The sequence below is a fragment of the Sapajus apella genome, unplaced genomic scaffold, assembly GCF_009761245.1.
Source record: "Sapajus apella isolate SASKATOON/1434 unplaced genomic scaffold, GSC_monkey_1.0 scaffold26, whole genome shotgun sequence".
Lineage (NCBI taxonomy): Eukaryota > Metazoa > Chordata > Mammalia > Primates > Cebidae > Sapajus > Sapajus apella.
This window is the reverse complement of record NW_022436966.1, coordinates 41,254-60,001: the sequence shown is the minus strand read 5'-3', so window position 1 is coordinate 60,001 and position 18,748 is coordinate 41,254. Positions and strand designations below refer to the sequence as shown.

The 18,748-nt window shown below is 39.2% G+C and overlaps 1 long non-coding RNA gene across 1 annotated transcript in view; it reads right to left on the bottom strand.

Annotated features, from left to right (window-relative positions):
* Positions 1-18,748, bottom strand: part of LOC116560419 — a 25,149-nt gene extending 6,401 nt beyond the window's left edge. Inside the window, exons 1-2 of the long non-coding RNA XR_004272964.1 lie at positions 18,735-18,748; positions 18,621-18,625 (exon numbers count right to left, since the gene is read on the bottom strand). This is a non-coding gene — a long non-coding RNA (uncharacterized LOC116560419). The remainder of the gene's footprint in view (positions 1-18,620; positions 18,626-18,734) is intronic.

The window sequence follows — 18,748 nt, the reverse complement described above, 5'->3', positions numbered from 1 at the left end:
TAGGGCAGGAACAGGGAAGAGACACATTTGATTGGGAAGCTAACAAAGCTTAGGCTTCAAAGTCGCTCTTTCCCTGTACCAGCCCCTTACAAAAAGATTTAAAAATCCTACTGTGGTTTTATAATTTTATATTTTAAAACCAGGCTCTGAAATGTATTTGCCTCAGGCTCCAAAACACCTGGATCTTTCTTGATGGCAGTGCTGCCTACTGTATGAAATACAGATTTTAGAGTCAAACAGAGTTGGGTTCAAATCCTAGCTCTGCCTCCAGCAGGTGTCTTAACCTCTCTGAACCCCTTCTCCTAATTTGTACAAGGGGAATAACTTCCCCACCTGTGTAAGCCTCAACAGGGTGGGAATGGCACGTTTGCAGTAATGACTAATTGTATCTAACCTGAATATTAATATATGCATTCCACAGATTCTTTTTTATGTATCCGTTATAACATAATTTTAAAAACTGATGACAAGATCTGGTTTTCAAAACCTTTATTCTTTGTGGAATAAAGTTCGTGGTACATATATCAACAGAGCTGAAGATTTCTGTGATGGGTCAAGTGAGATAGGGCCTGGGAAATGGCTGATACTAACCATAGGATGCAGCAACATGGAGAAGACTGATGACCTTGACAGGAGCAGCGCTGGTGCAGTTGTCCCCAAAGAACTCCCAACAAGGAGGGTTTCACAGGAGAGGAACTGGAGCCCTGAGTCCAGAGGACACTGTGGAGCAGTTTTGCCACAGAGTGAAACAGGGCGATGCCTGGCAGCTGCAGAGGAGGGTGCAATCAAAAAAGTTTGTTACAGAACTACCATTTGACCCAGCAATCCCATTACTAGATATATATCCAGAGGAATAGAAATCATTCAACCATAGAGATGCATTCTAATATGCAAACATTCATTGCAGCACTATTCACAATAGCAAAGACATGCAATCAACCTAAATGCTCATTAATGACAGATTGGATAAAGAAAATGTGGTACATATACATCATGGAATACTATGCAGCTATTAAAAAGAACAAGACTGTGTCTTTTGCAGAAATATGGTTGGAGCTGGAGGCCCTTATCTTTACCAAACTAACACAGGAACAGAAAACCAAACACCATGTGTTCTCACTTATAACTGGGAGCTAAATGATGACTTATGAATACAAAGAAGGGAGCAACAGACACTGGGGGCCTCTTCAGGGTGGAGTGTGGGAGGAGGGAGAGGAGCAGAAAAAAATAATTATTGAGTACTAGGCTTAGTACTTGGGTGATGAAATAATCTGTACCACAAATCCCCATGACATAAATTTTCCTATGTAACAAACCTGCACCTGTACCCCCGAACCTAAAATAAAAGTTAAAATAAGGTAAGGTTCTGTTTTCTGGTAAGTAGGTGAAGTAATTGTTTGTTGAAGAGATCCAGAGGCAAGCCAAACAGTGCTGGTGTGGGGGTGGGGTGCCTTTGGGACGGTGCTCTTGATCGGTTGGGATGGGCTGGCCTGTGTGTGAGACAGTCATGCAAACGGGGCAGGCAGGACCATGAACAGCGACTGACTGTTCTGTGCTGGATTTGGCAGGAGTTCTCTCCATTGCCTCTTTTGTTGAGGTTTGGTTTTTAACAATGAGCTAAGAAGGGATATTATCAACTAAGAGTGAGGGTCAGGGAAGAGGCATTGTACTTTTGAGGGGAGAGAAGGGATAAGCAGTTGTCCAGCAGTTGCCTCTTCTGTTCAGTAAGGAGAGAATCTGAGAAGGTGGAGCTGGGGGAGAAGAAAAGAGCCCATGAGGAGCCAATTTTCTGTGATAAAACTTCCAGGCTTCCCAGGCTCAATATCACCCTGTAGCATCTGAGCTTGATCCTTATCTATAACCCAGTGTCCTTCTCTACCCCCTAGAAAGCACCCTTATACTCGGACACACACAGGAAGGCAGCTGCTAGTTGGAGGGAAGACTAACTCAAGCCATCCTTAGGCTCCATTCCACAGATGGCCAGTGCAACGCTCTCACCTCCATCACCTCCAAGTGGTGCTGTCACTCACAGTGAGCCCAGAAGAGCAGGCTGACCTCCACATGGAGCCACCTCATTTCCACTCCTCACTGCTGGCTGCTGGGTCCACGGATCCTCCAGAACTACCCTGGTAAGATCACCAGGGTTCTCCTAACTGCCAAGTACCAGGAATGCTTTCTAGTCCTTAAACATGCTGAGCCCTGAGGGAGTTCCTCCATTCTTAAAGCTACTTGTGGTACCTGGGGGCCATGGTCTGATTGTGTCCCTCCAGAACTCCTATGTTGAACCCTCATCCCCAAGGTGATGGTATTCAGAGGTGGGGGTCTTGGGAGCTAATTAGGTCTTGAGAGTGGAGTCTTCACGTACAGGATCAGTCCTCTTACAGAAAGGCTCAAGGGAGCTTTTTTGCCCTTTCCATCAAGTGAGGACACACAGAAGGCGCCCTCTAGGAGGAACAAGTCCTCACCAGACAAATCTACTAGGTACTTGTTTTTGGATTCCCAGACTCCAGAGCTGTAAGGAATAAATTTCTGTTTACAAGCTAAATGCAAATTGTTTACCAGTTTATGGTAATTGTGTTATAGCAGCCTTAATGGACTAAGACCCTGGGGTCAGACCAAGAGCTTAGACATAAGGGAAATAAGATCAGGGCAGACATGTGCAAGAGACTCTGGCTCGTAGCAGAACAACTGAGAGTCAACCAAAGCATGCCAACTGTGGAAGCTTCTGGGCACAGCAGCCACCCAGCTGCTTCAACACACAATTCTTCATTTCCTACCCCCTTCTCTCTCAGTTTCTCATTCCCTCTTTGATGGTTCTTTTTCAAGCTTTCATTTTGAGTTTTCCTGAAATGGAAGCTTTCCTCAAAATGGAAAAGTTGATGTTCCCTTCCTCAAAATTGATAGGGAAAAAAAATACTGAATGGATAGAATGGACTCTGGATAAGAATGGAGAATTTTTTAAAGAAGAAGTGAATCTGGTTTATGAATATATTTTAAAAGTGTACAAAAAAGAATATATAAAAAATTCACTATAAATCAAATAAATAAAAATCAAAGTAAGATCTAGGTTTTGCCTATTATTCTGGTAAAAAATTAAAAGGATGGTATGACCTAATTTAGGAGAAACACCAGAAAATATGCAGACACACACACTTTTGATGGAACACTGAAATGGGAGATCCTTGCTGGAGAATCATTACACAGCATGTCTCAAAATCCTTTTTTTAAATCAAGACAGAGTCTCACTCCGTTGCTCAGGCCAGTGGTGCAGTCATAACTTCTGTAACCTCAAACTTATGGATTTAAGTGATCCTCTGCCCTTGTCCTCCCAAGTAGTTGGGACTACAGACACCCACCACTGCATCTGGCTTATTAAAAAAAATTTTTTTAGAGACGGGCTATATTGACCAGGCTGGTCAATAATCCTTGGGCTCAAGCAATCTTCCCACCTCAGCCTCCCAAAGCACTGAGATTATAGTAGTGAGCCACCCTGCTTGGCCTCAAAATCCTTTGAAAAGTCTTGATCCAAATTCAACTTGTAGGATTAGAGCTCAAGAAAATAATTTGTGAAATGTGCAAAGATGTTTGTATAAGGATGTTTATCACTGTAAAGTTTATTGACGTAAATACTAGAAGCAACCTAAAGTGTAACAAGAGGGGACTGGCTGAATAAATCCTGCTCTATTTCTATAGCACAATACCTCACAGGCATAACCAATGATGATGAGGGTTTACTGACATGAGAAACATTGTCCAACTATAGCAGCAAGCAAGAAAAGATTGTAAAACAGTATGTTTGAATTTATTTTTGGAAAAATGGTTTTGGAAAATGATATCCACAAACAAGCATGCAGAGAGAAAAGTGTGAATGGTTCCTTCCCCCAAATGTTGGTAGCAGTTAGCTCTGGAAAGAGGAATTCTGGGGGATTCTTTGCATAAAAGATAAACTCTGAAGATCTTTGCACATTCTAGGCACTTGGCCCTGCTTTCAGACAATGAAACTAAGGCTTAGGAATCTACCTATCTCTGCCTCTACCAACTTTGAGTGTTTAAAGGGACTCAGGTATGATTGTGAAGCCCTAAAGGTAAGACCCATGTCTTATTTTATGTTATTATTTCAATTAATCATATTAATGTGTACAATTCAGTGGCATTTGATACATTCACAATCTTGTGCAACAGTACCTCTTCCTGGTTCCAAATTATTTTTATCACTGCAAAAGGTAATTCTTTATTCATCAAGTGGTCACCCTTTGTTTCCCTCTCCCCCCAGTCCCTGGCAACCACTAATCTTCATTCTGTCTCTATGGATTTACTTATGTGGATATTTCATATAAATGGAATTGTACAATATCTGACCTTTTATGGGTGGCTTCTTTCAGTTAATGTTTTCAAAATTCATTCATGTTGCATCATGCATCAGTACTTCATTCCTTTTTAGGGCTCAATAATATTCCATGTATGTTTATACCATACTTCGTTTATCTGTTCACTTATTGATGGACATTTGGGTTGTTTCCACTTTTTGTTTTTTGTGAATGATGCTGCTGTGAACATGCATGTACAAGTAGTTGTTTGAATACCTATTATCAGTTCTTTCGATGTATACCTAGGAGAGAAAATGTCGGTTCATATTGCAATCCTGTTTAACATTTTGAGGAAATGCCAAACTGTTTTCTAAAGTGTCAGCTGTAGTTTACTTTCCCACCAGCAGCGAGTCTTTACTGCTTGCCTCAGCAGTACTGCCTGGAACATAAAGGGAAGAAGCAATAGCTATTTTTTACCAAGAAATTATTAGATGCTTGGCTCTGTGAGAAAGACATTTTCCCATGCTGTGCAGTTTCATGTTCACAACAGCCTTGGAGCTAAGGTTGGTATTAATGTCCCCATTTGGTAAATGGGAAACTGAGGCGCAAAAACCTGAGGTTTCCTCTCCAAGGCCCCACATGGGAAGTGAAAGCTCAGATCTATTGTAGCTCTGGCTCCAAAGAGCCTGCGCTGTTTTACTTTTTCAGTACAGCATGATAACCCTGCAGGCAGGGGTTTAACAAGTGTTAGTGAATTTAGAATTCACATAAAGCCTCACAAGCCGGGAGAACCAACTGTGTCTGGAGGCATGTAAGATTCACCCTCCAGACTTCATCGCACCCATCCTGTTGCCAGTGCTCAGGACATACTTGACCAAATTCCCATATATGACTAAGGCTCTATTTCTTCTTCAAGATCCAGTTTAGTGCTACCTGCTCTGTTCACTTCTGACCACCCAACCAGATGAATCTGGTCCCAGTCCCTCCCTCCTTGGAAGCCTTTGCATTTCTCATTAAGCACTTGTATTGCTGCTGTTTGTTTCTTAGTTAACAATTAACTTGTCATGGTTAATTAGACTAGACATTAACAGTTTATCCTGATAAACTTTTTTTTTTTTTTTGTCTTTCTATTGCCCCTAGGAACCTGGTTATAATAGGTCATCGTATTTTTGGAGTTGCTGTTATTCCCAGCACTGTGAGGTTTGAGAGCAGCCTGTCAGTGCCACCCTATGCCCGTGTCCAGGAAGATCACTCCTGCACTGGAGTAGCCCAGCCTGGAAAGGGGCGAGGTCGAAGGTAGACAATCCAGGGGCATTACATTCTGGAAGTCTTGGGAGGAAGAGAAAAATTGATTCAGACTCATTAACATAGGCTCTTGGAAAGAACATCATCTCCCCCAATCTCATCAATAACCCATCATCAGATCAGTGCCCTGGACTTATTGTTTGAAGCGGAATGAAAATAGACAGATAGATCATCCTTGGTTAGATGTCCAGAAATCTGAGGACGATGGCTCTAGCTCTTCAGAGAGGACATGTTCTTTAACCTTTTAATAAATTCTCTACAAGAGAAGATATCAGGTCCCAACACTCCAAGCAGAATAATTCAAGTAGCCTTATCGATATAGGTAATCAAAGGACTAAGTATGAAGGTGTCGATGGGTAGAGGGGAGCAACAAGGATGGCACAGGAACCCATAGCCCTGAGGAGGAGGGAGAGGTCATTGGAAACTGACCAAGGACCTGGGCAGAGCAGGCTGTCCTGAGAGCAGACCTGGGGGCAAAGCACTATTAATACTGAGCCTACCTCATGCTGTCTTCCCTCCACTCCTCAACTTGCTGCTGGCTTTCAGAAAAGTTAAGAACATGCAGTTTCTGCCCTTTTGCTGTTCTCGTTGTCTTGTTATAAAGGGGGGAACAATATCGTATGCAACTTTCTAGATATCCAAGTGGAAATCAGGTATACATACCCAGTATATTTTTACCTATTAGTATTCTTATTGGTAATACCTTCTAGATGTTATGTAACTGTAGCTTTGGATTTTCTATTTGATTCAAAAGACGTATAAGAGATAATTTTTTCATAATTCCATGTTAGATGTATTGTCACTACTTATTAAGTTATAATTTTCATATATTGTGATTAGAGACGTACTGTGTTCTATTTGTGTTTTAAGGATACATAGAGGTTTTCCTTGTGGCTCAATATAAGCAATCTATGGGTATTTTAAAGGAGGTAGAGCTTCCAAATAGAGTATGACATTCCAGTTACTGTCAGACTCCACACAACAACATTTCAGTCAACCACAGAACCTATAAATGACAGCAGTCCCATGAGATTATAATACTATATTTTTCCTGTACCTTTTCTTTATGTAGATATTTTAGACACACAAATACTTACCAATGTGTTAAAAACTACCTACAGTATTCAGTAGAGTAACGTGCTGTACAGGTTCATAGCCTGGAAGCAATAGGCTATACCTTATAGCCTAGATGTGTAGTAGGCTGTACCATTGAGGTTTGAGTAAGCATACTCCATGATGTTCACACAACAAAATCACCTAACGATGCACTTCTCAGAACATGCCTGTACATCTATTAAATCATTTAATTAATTACATTAATTTTATTCTTCCTGAATATTGATTTTCTTAATCTGTTGAGAACTTCAAAGAGTATATTTTAAGTTAATTGAATATATCTTTTGTTAATTGAATGGTTTATATATACATATATATATATATATATATATATATATATATTTATATTTTTTTTTTGAGATGGAATCTGGCTCTGTCACCCAGGTTGGAGTGCAGCGGTGCAATCTCAGTTCACTACAACCTCTGCCTCCTGGGTTCAAGCGATTCTGCTGCCTCAGCCTCTTGAGTAGCTGGGACTGCAGGTGTGCACCACTACACCCGGCTCATATTTGTATTTTTAATACAGACAGGGTTTCACCATGTTGGCCAGGATGGTTTCAAAGTCCTGACCTCAAGCAATCCACCCACCTTGGCCTCCCAAAGGGCTGGGATTACAGGCATGAGCCACCATGCCCGGCATGGTTATATATATTTTTATTTTATATCTGGCACCAAAATGTTAATGGCATGAATATTAATGACACTTTTTTCACTGTAAATTGTACAATAAATCATATAAAATAACTTTTGTTTTACATTTTGAATATGTTTTGCCTTTGATTCTACTTCACCCAATACAGTTTTTTAAAATGTGGATTCGCACCATTGCTCTTTGTCCATCCTTTTACTTTTGGCTTTTCTGAGTCACTTGCTCAAGTGTAAGCAGCAACGACTTGAATTTAACTTTTTTTTTCCACCCAATTTGGAGGTCTTTTTTTGAAGTGATTTTTCTTAAGATCATTGTTGTAACAAATATGTTTGGTTTAAATTTTATCATTTTCCTTTTTGTTTTTGTTTTTCCTCTTCTGGTACACTTACTAAGTTAATGTTTGTTAAACTAAATTCCATTTCAAACTGTGGGGAGGAGTAAAAAACACCTAACATAAAGTTTTCCATCTTAAGCATTCTTAAGTGTATGGGCCAGTAATGTCAAATATATTCACATTGTTGTGAGACAGATCTCCAGAACATTTTTATATTGCAAACCTGAAATTCTATACTCACTGAATAACAACTTCCCTTGTCCGCCTCCCCCAGCTTTTGGTGACCACCATTCTACTTTTTGTCTTTATGAATTTGTTGATGCCAAGTTTGGAAGATAAGAAATATTTTTTAATTCCTGATTTTGTGTTGTAAGAGAAATAAAATATCTACCCTTTAGTGACTGACTTATTTCACTTAGCATAAGATCCTTCAGATTCATCCATGTTGTAGTATGTGAGAGGATTTCCTCCTTTTTTAAGTCAAGATAATTTTCCATGGGTTGCATGTACCACATTTATTTATCCATTCCTCAGTGGATGGGCGTCTGAATTGCTTCCACCTTTTGGCTATTGAGTATTGCTGCTGTGAACATGGGTATGCTATTATCTTCTCAAGTCCTTGCTTACTGTGCTTTTGGAGACATACTCAGAAAAGGAATTGCTGAATCAAATGGTGGTTCTATTTTTCACTTTTGGAGGAAGCTCAATACTGATTTCCAGAGCAGTTGTGTCATTTTACAATGCCACCAACAGCACTCAAGTGACCCATTTTCTCCACATCCTCACCAACACTTGTTATTTTCTGCCTTTTTAGTAACAGCCATCCTAGTGAGTGCGAAGTGATATTTCATTGTTGTTTTGATTTGCATTGCTCTGATGATTAGTGATATGGAGTATCTTTTCACATGCTTGTTGGCCATTTGTATATCAACCTTGGAGACACGGCTATTCAATTCCTTTGCCCATTTTTAGTCAGGTTATTGATTTTTGTTGTTGTTGTTGAATTGTGAGAGCTATTTGTGTATTCTGTATATTAACCCCTTATACGAATCATCATTTGCAAATATTTCCTCCCATTCCATAGGTGGTCTTTTACTCTGTTGATTGTGACCCTGGCGTGGTCCCATTTGTCTATTTTTGCTTTTGTTGCCTGTGCTTTTGTTGTCATATCCAAGAAAGCATTGCCACATTCAATGTCATGAAGCTTTTCCTGTATGTTTTCTTCAAAGACTTTTACAGCTTTAGGCCTTACACATAGGTCTTTAATCTATTTTAAGTTAATTTTTTATATAAGACAAGAGTCCAACTTTATTCTCTTGCATGTGGATATCCAGGTTGCCAAGCATCATTTGTGAAAAAACTATTCTTTTCCCATCAAGTGGTCTTGGTACCCTTGTCAAAAATCATTTGGGCCAGACACAGTGGCTCACACCTGTAATCCCAGCACTTTGGGGAGGCTGAGGCAGGCGGATAACCTGAGATCAGGAGTTCGAGACCAGCCTGGCCAAGATGGTGAAACCCTGTCTCTACTAAAAATACAAAAAATTTTCTGAGTATGGAGGTGCATGCCTGTAGTCCTAGCTACTCAGGAGGCTGAGGCATGAGAATTGCTTGAACTCAGGAGGTGGAGGTTGCAGTGAGCTGAGATCACACCACTACACTCCAGCCTGGGTGACAGATTGAGACTCCATCTCAAAAAAAAAAAAAATCATTTGACCATATGTGTGAGAGTTTATCTGTCTTCATGCTACTATCACACTATTTTGATTATTACACCTTTGGTAATATATTTGGGTTTTGGATGTTGTAGTTGTTGTTTGTAGAGATGGGGGTCTCACTATGTTGCCCAGGCTGGTATGGAACTCCTGGGCTCAAGTGATCCTCTATGCCGGGTCTCCAGAAGTCTTGGGATTACGGGGGTGAGGTGCTGTGCCCAGCCAGTAATATGTTTTAAAATCAGGATGTGTTTTCATCCGTTTTGCACCGGTTGCTTCCAATCTTTGTGGATTTCCTCCAGCATTGGTTGTTGTCTTTCAAAATTGTTTTGGTTTTTCAGGATATCTTGTGATTTTTACTGATTTCTTGCCATTTCCAATCTTTTTTGTTCATTACTACGTAATATGTGTTTCTTTGAGCTGTTTTTCTGACAACTCAACAGCCATGTAATCTAATTAACGAATATGCTTCAATCACATTCTCAATCTCTCTCAGACATGAAACAGTATCTATTGACCCTATCATATGAACAATTAAACTAATTACACTTCTCCCCACCTGTGTCCCCACATACAGATGTTCCCCCAACTAACCAATAATTGTTATATATTGTGGATTTTGTATCAGCTCATTATAGTAGTATTGCTACATTGACTAGCTTTACTTATTTCTGAATTATTGTAGGTTTGTAAGATTTTAAGTCTAGTTACTTTTCTAGGGTATGTCTCAATGTTGGTCAGTCTCTGTTTTTTTTTTTTTTAATTGAGATAAAATTCACATAGAACCATATAATTCATTCTTTTTAGTACATAATTCAGCAGGTTTTTGTATATTCAGAAAGTCATACAACCTTCACCACTAATTCCTGAACATTTTCGTCTCCCCCCAAAAACCCTGTGCCCATTAGCAGTTACCTTCCATTGCCCTTGTTCTTGTACCCCCACCTCAGCTCTGGCAACCACTAATTTACTTTCTGTCTCTATGGATTTGCCTATTTGAGACCGTCCACATAAATGGAGTTTTAAAATATGTGGCTTTTTGTATCTAGCTTCTTTGACTTAATTTTTTTTTTTTTTTTTTTTTTTTTTTGAGACAGAGCCTCTCTCTGTCACCCAGGCTGATTCAATTGGGTTCAAGCAATTCTTCTGCCTCAGCCTCCCAAGTAACTGGGACTACAGGCACCCACCACCACGCCCAGCTAATGTTTGTATTTTTGGTAGAGACAGGGTTTCCCATATTGGTCAGGCTGGTCTCGAGCTCCAAACCTTGTGATCTGCCTGCCTCAGCCTGCCAAAGCGCCACAATTACAGGCATGAGCCACCATGCCCAGCTGACTTAACATATTTTTAAGGTTGTAGCATATGTCAATACTTCATTTTTTGGTTTGCAGAATAAAATCCATTATGTGGATTTACAACATTTTCTTTATATATTCATGAATTGATGGACACTTGGGTTGTTTGTACTTTATTACTTTCTTTTTTTTCTTTTTTTTTTTTGAGATGGATCCTCACTCTGTCACCAGCCTGGAGTGCAGCGGCGCGATCTCAGCTCACTGCAATCTCTGCCTCCAGGGTTCAAGTGATTCTCCTGCCTCAGCCTCCTGAGTAGCTGGGATTACAGGCACATGCCACCACACTCAGCTAATTTTTGTAATTTTAGTAGAGACAGGGTTTCACCATGTTGCCCGGATGGTCTTGATCTCCTGACCCCATGATCCACCCATCTCAGCCTCCAAAAGTGCTGGGATTACAGGCATGAGCGACCATGTCCATCCATACTTTTTTACTTTCACAAATAATGCTATTATAAAATTGTGTACAAGTTTTTGTGTGGACATACTTTTTTCATTTCTCTTGGATAAATACCTAGAAGTAGAACAGCTGGGTCATATGGTAACTCTCTGTTTAACCTTTGAGTAACCCCTAAACTGTTTTCCTAAGTGGATGCACCATATTACATTTCCACTAGGATCATATTAGGGTTTCAGTATTTCCACGTCCTCGTCAATAATTGTTATTTTCTGACCTTTAATTATAGCCATCCTAATAAGTATAAAGTAGCATCTCATTGTGGTTTTGATTTGCATTTCTTTAATGACCAATAATGATGAGCACTTTTTAAGTGACTTTTAGCCATTTGAATATCTTCTTTGGAGAAACTTCTATTGAGATCCTATGCTTATGTTCAAATTGGCTTATTTTTGTTACTTTATTATTGGTTTCGACGTGTTCTGTACATATTCTGAACAGCAATCCCTTATTCAGTATATTATTTGAAAACATGTCTCCCATTCTTGGGGACGCTTTTCACTTTCTTGATAGTATCATTTGCTGTACAAAATTTTTAATTTTGACAAAGTCCAGTTTATCTACTGTTGTCATTTGTGTTTTTCATGTTGTGTCTAAAACTATTGCCTAACCCAACATCACACACACACACAAAATTAATTCTTTGCTTTCTTCTAAGAGTATTATAATTTTAGCTCTTAAATTAGGGTCTATGATCATATTTTAGCTAATTTTTGTATGTGATGTGAGGCAGGGGATACAGTTTTATTCTTTTGCATATGGATATCCAGTTGGCCTAGCACCATTTGTTGCAGAGACTTTCTTCCATTAAATTATCTGGGATCCTTTGCCAAAAATTAATTAACCATAAATGTAAGAGTTTATTTCTGGAGTCTTAATTCTATTTCATTGATCCATATGTCTCTGCATATGCCACCACCACACTGTCATTGTTGTGTCCTTATGGTAAATTTTGAAGTGTGAGTCCTCCAACCTTGTTTTTCTTTCTTTCTTTTCTTTTCTTTTTTTTAGATGAAGTCTTGCTCTGTCACCCAGGCTGGAGTGCAGTGGCACAAACTTTGCTCACTTCAACATCCACCTCCCAAGTTCATTCAATTCTCCTGTCTCAGCCTCCCAAGTAGCTGGGAATACAGGCACGTGCCACCATGCCCAGCTAATTTTTTGTATTTTTAGTAGAGACAGGGTTTCACTGTGTTAGCCAGGATGGTCTTGATCTCCTGACCTCCTGATCTGCCCACCTAGGCCTCCCAAATTGCTGAGATTACAGGCGTGAGCCACCATGCCTAGCCTGTTTTTCTTTCTTAAAATTGTTTTAGCTATTTATGGGTCCTATGAACTTTAGGATTAGCTTGCCAATCTCTGAAAAAATAAAAGGCAGCTTGAATCTTGGTAGGGATTTCATTGAATCTTTAGTTGGAATTGGGGAGTATTGACATCTTAACAATATTAAGACTTCCAATCTAGGAACATGGGATATATTCCCATTTATTTAAATCTTCTTTCATTTCTTTCAACAATCTTTATAGTTATTACGTCTTTGCATTTTGGCACATCTGTAATCAAATGTATTTCTATGTATTTTATTCTTTCTAATGACATTGTAAATGAATTTATTTTCATAATTTCATTTCTAGGTTGTTTATTGCTAATGTATAGAAATACAACTTATTTTTCCATATCAATCATAGATTGTACGAGCTTGCTGAACTTGTTTATCAGCTCTAATAATTTAGATGTGTGTATGTATGTGCCTTAGGATTTTCTATATAGAATACCATGTCATCTTCAAATACAGGTGGTTTTTCTTTTTTCTTTCTAATCTCATGCCATTTTTTTCTTTGATAATTGACTTTATTTGAACCTCCAGAACTATGTTGAATAGAAGTGGCAAGAATGGATGTTCTTGTCTTGTTCCTAATCTTAAAGGGGAAAGTGTGAAGTCATTAAGGATAATGTTAGGAGTGAGTTATTTGCAGATATCCTTTAACAGGTTGAGGAAGTTCCCTTCTATTCCTAGTTGGTTGAATGTTTTTTACTATGAAAGGTTTTTTTTTTTTTTTTTATTCTTTTGCCAGATGCCTTTTCTATGTCTATTGACATGATTATATGTTTTTCCTTTATTCTATTAATATGGTATATCATATTGATTTATTCATACGATGAATCAACACTGCATTCCTAAGATAAATCCCACCTGGTTTTGATGCGTAATCCCTTTTCTGTCCTCTTGGATTCAGTTAGCTAGTAGCTAGTATTTTTGTAGTATTTTGCATCTGTATTCACAAGGGATATTGGTCTGCAGTTCTCAAGTGGTATCTTTGTCTGCTTTTGATATCAGGATAATACTGGCCTACATAGAAGGAATCAGGAAATGATCTTTCTGGTTATGTTTTTTGTATGAGATTGTGAATAATTGGTGTTACATCTTCTTTAAATATTTGACAGAATTTATCAAGGAAGTTTGGTCCAAGCTTTTCTTTTGGAGAAGTTTTCTGATTATTAACTGAATCTTTTCTCATTATAAACCAACTGAGAGTTTCTGTTTCTTCTTGAATCTGTTTTGATCATTTCTTTTTTTTTTTTTTTTTTGAGATGGATTCTTGTCCTATCACTCATTCTGGAGGCTAATGGCATGATCTCAGCTCACTGCAACCTCTGCCTCCCGGGTTTAAGCAATTCTCCTGCCTCAGCCTCCCAAGTAGCTGGGATTACAGGAGTGCCCCACCACACCAGGCTAATTTTTTGTATCTTTAGTAGAGAAAGTTTCACCATGTTGGCCAGGCTGGTCTCGAACTCCTGACCTCATGATCCACCCGCCTTGGCCTCCCAAAGTGCTGGGATTACAAGCGTGAGCCACCACTCCTGGCCCGATCATTTCTTTATCTAGAAATTTGTCTGCTTCATCTAGGTTGTCTAATATCTTGGTATATGATTGCTCATAGTATCCCCTCATCCATTCTTAATTTTAGTGATTTGAGTCTTTGGTTTTTCCTTGGTGAGTCTAGCTAAATAATTTAGTTTTTGTTGAGGTTTTTAAAGACAAAACTTTTGGTTTCTTTAATTTTTTCTAGCATTTTTCTAATCTCTACTATTTATTTCCTTTCTAACATTTAGCATTTTCCTCCTACTTGTTTTAGTTTTAGTTTGCTCATCTGTGTCTAATTCCTTTTTAAAACAATTTCAGTTTTTATTACAGATTAAATGGCACAAGTGCAGGTTTATTACATGAGTATAATTCTTGCCTCAGCATGGGGTACAAATAATCCAGGTGGTTAGCATAGTACCCAATAGGTGGTTTTTCAGCCCATTTTCTCCTCCTTTCCTCCCATCTTGAAGTCCTCACTTTCTATTATTTTCATCTTCATGTCTATGTATATTCAATGTTTAGCTCCTGCTTATAAGTGACAACATGCAGTATTTGGTTTTCTGTACTTGCGTTAATTGGCTTAGGATAATGGCCTCCAGCTCCATCTATACTGCTGTGAAGGGCATAATTTTATTTTTATGGCTGTGTAGTACTTTATAGTGAATATGCACCACATTTTCTTTATCTATCTACTGTCAGTGGCCACCTAGGTTGATTTCATGTCTTTGCTATTGTGAGTAGTGCAGGAATGAGCATATGAGTACATTAGTTTTTTTGAAAGGATGAATTATTTTTCTTTGAGTATATACTACTGGTTCAGCCACTGTATAAAGCAATTGGGAGACTTATCAAAGAAGTGAAAAAGAACTACTTTTTGAGTATATACTACTGAGTATATACTACTGGGTAGTATATACTCAAAGAAGTGGTTCTTTTCACTTCTTTGAGAAATCTCCCAATTGCTTTATACAGTGGCTGAACCAGTTTGCATTCCTATCAACAGTGTATAAACACTCCCTTTTCTCTGAAGCCTTGACAGCATCTGTTATTTTTTGACTTTTTAGTAATCAGAATTCTGACTGGTGTGAGATGTTATCTTGTTGTCATTTTGATTTGCATTTCTCTGATGAATAGTGATGTTGAGCATTTTTTCATGTTTGTCAGCTGCTTTGACATCTTCTGTTGAGAAGTGTCTTTTCCTGTCCTTTGCTCCCCTCACCTTTCTTTCTTTTTTTTTTTAGAAAGGGTTTCACTCTGTCACCCAGGTGGGAGTGCAGTGGCACAATCTTGGCTTACTGCAACCTCCACCTCCCAGGTTCAAGCAATTCTCATGCCTCAGCCTCCTGAGTAGCTGGGATTACAGGCATGCCACACGCTCCCTGACTAATTTTTGTATTTTTAGTAGAGATGGGGTTTCAATATATTGGCCAGGCTGGTCTTGAACTCCTGGCCTTAAGTGATCTTCCCACCTTGGCCTCCCAAAGTGCTGAAATTACAGGTGTGAACCATGGTGCCCAGCCCCTTTGCCCATTTTTACAGATGGAGTTATTTGATATTTGCTTTTTAAATTTTTACATTTCCTTACAGATTCTGGACATTAGACCTTTGTTGGAAGTGTAATTTCCTAATATTTTCTCCTGTTCTATGAGTTGTCTCTTTACTGATAATTTATTTTACTGTGCAGAAGCTCTTTAGTTTAATTAGGTACCAATCGTCAATTTTTTGTTACAATTGCTGTTTGAAACTTGGCCATAAATTATTTTCCAAAGCCAATATCGAGAAGAATATTTCCTAGGTTTTCTCCTAGGATTTTTATAGTTTGAGGTCCTCCATTTAAATCTCTAATCTGTCTTGGTTTTTTTAGATATAGTCAGAGGTGGGGGTCCAGTTTTTTAAAATATAGTGAGAGGTAGGAGTCCAGTTTCTTCTACATATGGCTAGCCAGTTATCTCAGCACCATGTATTGAATACAGAGTTGTTTTCTCATTGCTTATTTTTGCCAATTTTTCAAAGGTCAGATGGTTGGAGGTGTGCAGGTTTATTTCTGAGCTCTCTATTCTGTTCCATTCGTCTATTTGTCTGTTTTTGTACCAGTATCATGTTGGTTACGGTAGCCTTATAGTATAGTTTGAAGTTGGGTAATGTGATGCCTTTGGTTTTGTTCTTTTTGCCTAGGATTGCTTTTACTATTTGGGCTCTTGTTTGGTTCCAAATGAAGTTTAGAATACATTTTTCTAATTCTGTGAAAAATGATACTGCTATTTTGATAGGGATAGCATTGAATCTGTAAATTGATTTGAGAAGTATGGCCATTTTAACAGTATTGAGTCTTCTCATCCATAAGCATGGGAAGTTTTTTCCCCTTTATTTGTCATCTGATTTCCCTCAGCAATGTTTTATAGTTCTCCTCGTAGAGATCTTTCACCTCCTTGATTAGATGAATTCCTAGGTATTTCACTTTTTTGTGGTTATTGTAAATGGGATTGTGTTCTTAATTTGGTTCTCAGCTAGAACATTAATGATGTAGGGAAATGCTACTGATTTTGTATCCTGAAACTTTACTGAATTTGTTCATCAGTTCCAGGAGCCTTTTGGTGGAGTCTTTAGGGTATTCTACGTAACTCATGTCATCAGCAAAGAGAGATAGTTAGGCATCTTGTTTTCCTATTTGTTCATCAGTTCCAGGAGAAAACAGAACCCAGAAGCACATCAAAAAATTTGTTCGCCACCATCAAGTATAGTTTATTCCTGGAATGGAAGGTTGATTCCACATATGCAAATGAATAAATGTGATTCAGAAGAATCACATTTTTGCCAATTTTTCAAAGGTCAGATGTGAATGAGAAGATTGTGTATTCTGTAGTTGTTGGGTGGAGTATTCTTTAGATGTTTATTAGCTCCACTTGGTCAAGTGTCCCGTTTAAGGCCAGAATTTCATTGTTAGTTTTTCACCATGTGGGTTCTTCCCCGGGGAACACAGAGCTGTGCCACTAACATAATTCAGGTAGAGGTGGGTCCACTATGCTTGGAGCCCCAACTGGTGCATCCCACACAGCTAGGAGGAGCAGGTGTGGGTGAAGTCACCCGCTCCACCACCTGAGTGCTTCCCAGGGGAAGACAGGGCTGTGCCCACCTGAATTGTTCAGGCGAAAATGGGTCTGCTATGCAGGAAGCCCCACCAGGGATGCACCTCCTGGCTATGAGCAGTAGGGGTAGCAGGAGTCACTCATTCGGCTGTCTGGGTGCTTCCTAGGAGAACATGGTGCTATACCCATCTGCAGAGCTTTTAGACAAAAGTGGGGTCACTGTGCTAGAAGCTGTCATCAAGCATTGTCTTGTGAGGTGGAGTTGAGCATTCTTACCACCACAACTGCAGCCTGTATTAGAGGTATGGCAGAAGGCACCAGGCTATTCTGGGAACCAAGGCCTATCGTGGTCCCTTGTGGACTTGAGTGTTGCCCCCATAAACACTCTGGGCAGCTGTCTGTATCAGTCTGTATGCCTGGGGTCAGGAGGAATCTCCCATCCCAGGATTGTACAGGTCCCTGCGGAAAGCATGGGTCCCCAGGGGCTCTCACCCACTATGAAAACCCATAGTAATCTGGTTGAATTCTCTTTAACTGCCTTATACATGTTTATAAATTGCTGTTTGAATCCCCTTCCCAAGATATGACTGGTAATTGTATGTGGTTTGTATTAATTTCATTCCTCAGAGGTTGGGGCAGCCAGAGAGGGAGTAGGTGACTCTAGGACTCTGTACAACCTCCTGAAGTGACATTTTTCTCTGTGATTGTTTTAAAACTCACAAACTGGTGGTTGCTTTACCAGTTGCAGGGTAAGGGAAGTATCTAGTTCTATGGGACGTGCCCTTGAGGTTTTGTTTTTGTACTTCTTTATAGTGGCTGTTGTCTGCTTTGGTGACTTACCTTGTGCACAATAATATTGCTGGGCCTGATTCCTTTTCTAGCAAATCTTTCTAATGCAGCTAAGACATTTAGATCTAAGAGATAATTTTCCAGACCTTCTCTGATTTCTTTCTGGCTAGAAGGGGTATGTAATTAATCTTCATTCGGGCTAGGGCAGAAATGGGTTTTTCTTTTTTAAACGGGGATCCATGTCTCTAGTTGAGAAGTTTATCTCTTTCTTCTGGGCCACTTATTACCTCAGTCACCTTTTCTACCAAAAGTGGGATATCAGTAGGGTATTTGAATGTAATGACTCACCTTTCACCCTCTGTATGTGTGATCCTTTGTGGAGAAAGAGCTATGTCTTAGCTCTGTGATATGAGTTGAGCCCCTTCTCCGGATTCTGAAGATTCTTTTCATGTTTGGTTTCTTTTTGTTTGTGTATTTTAGTTATGGAAGAGGAGATTCATTATGCCCGTCTACTTCCTAAAATCCATCATCCGTTTTCTCAGTGTTTCTCCTATTTACACAGCTTCTCTGTTTCTATTGGCTGCTTCCTCCTCATGTTTGAGTCATTCCTCATCATGGACTGGGGAGGACAAGCATGACACCATGGCTTCTGTTGATGTTTCTACCACCTTACATCTTTCTATTACCCAATATTTTCATCAAAAAAATCTCGTATTAAGTATAAAGGTAAAAGGATAAATATAAAGGGTTCAGACAACATAGAAAATAA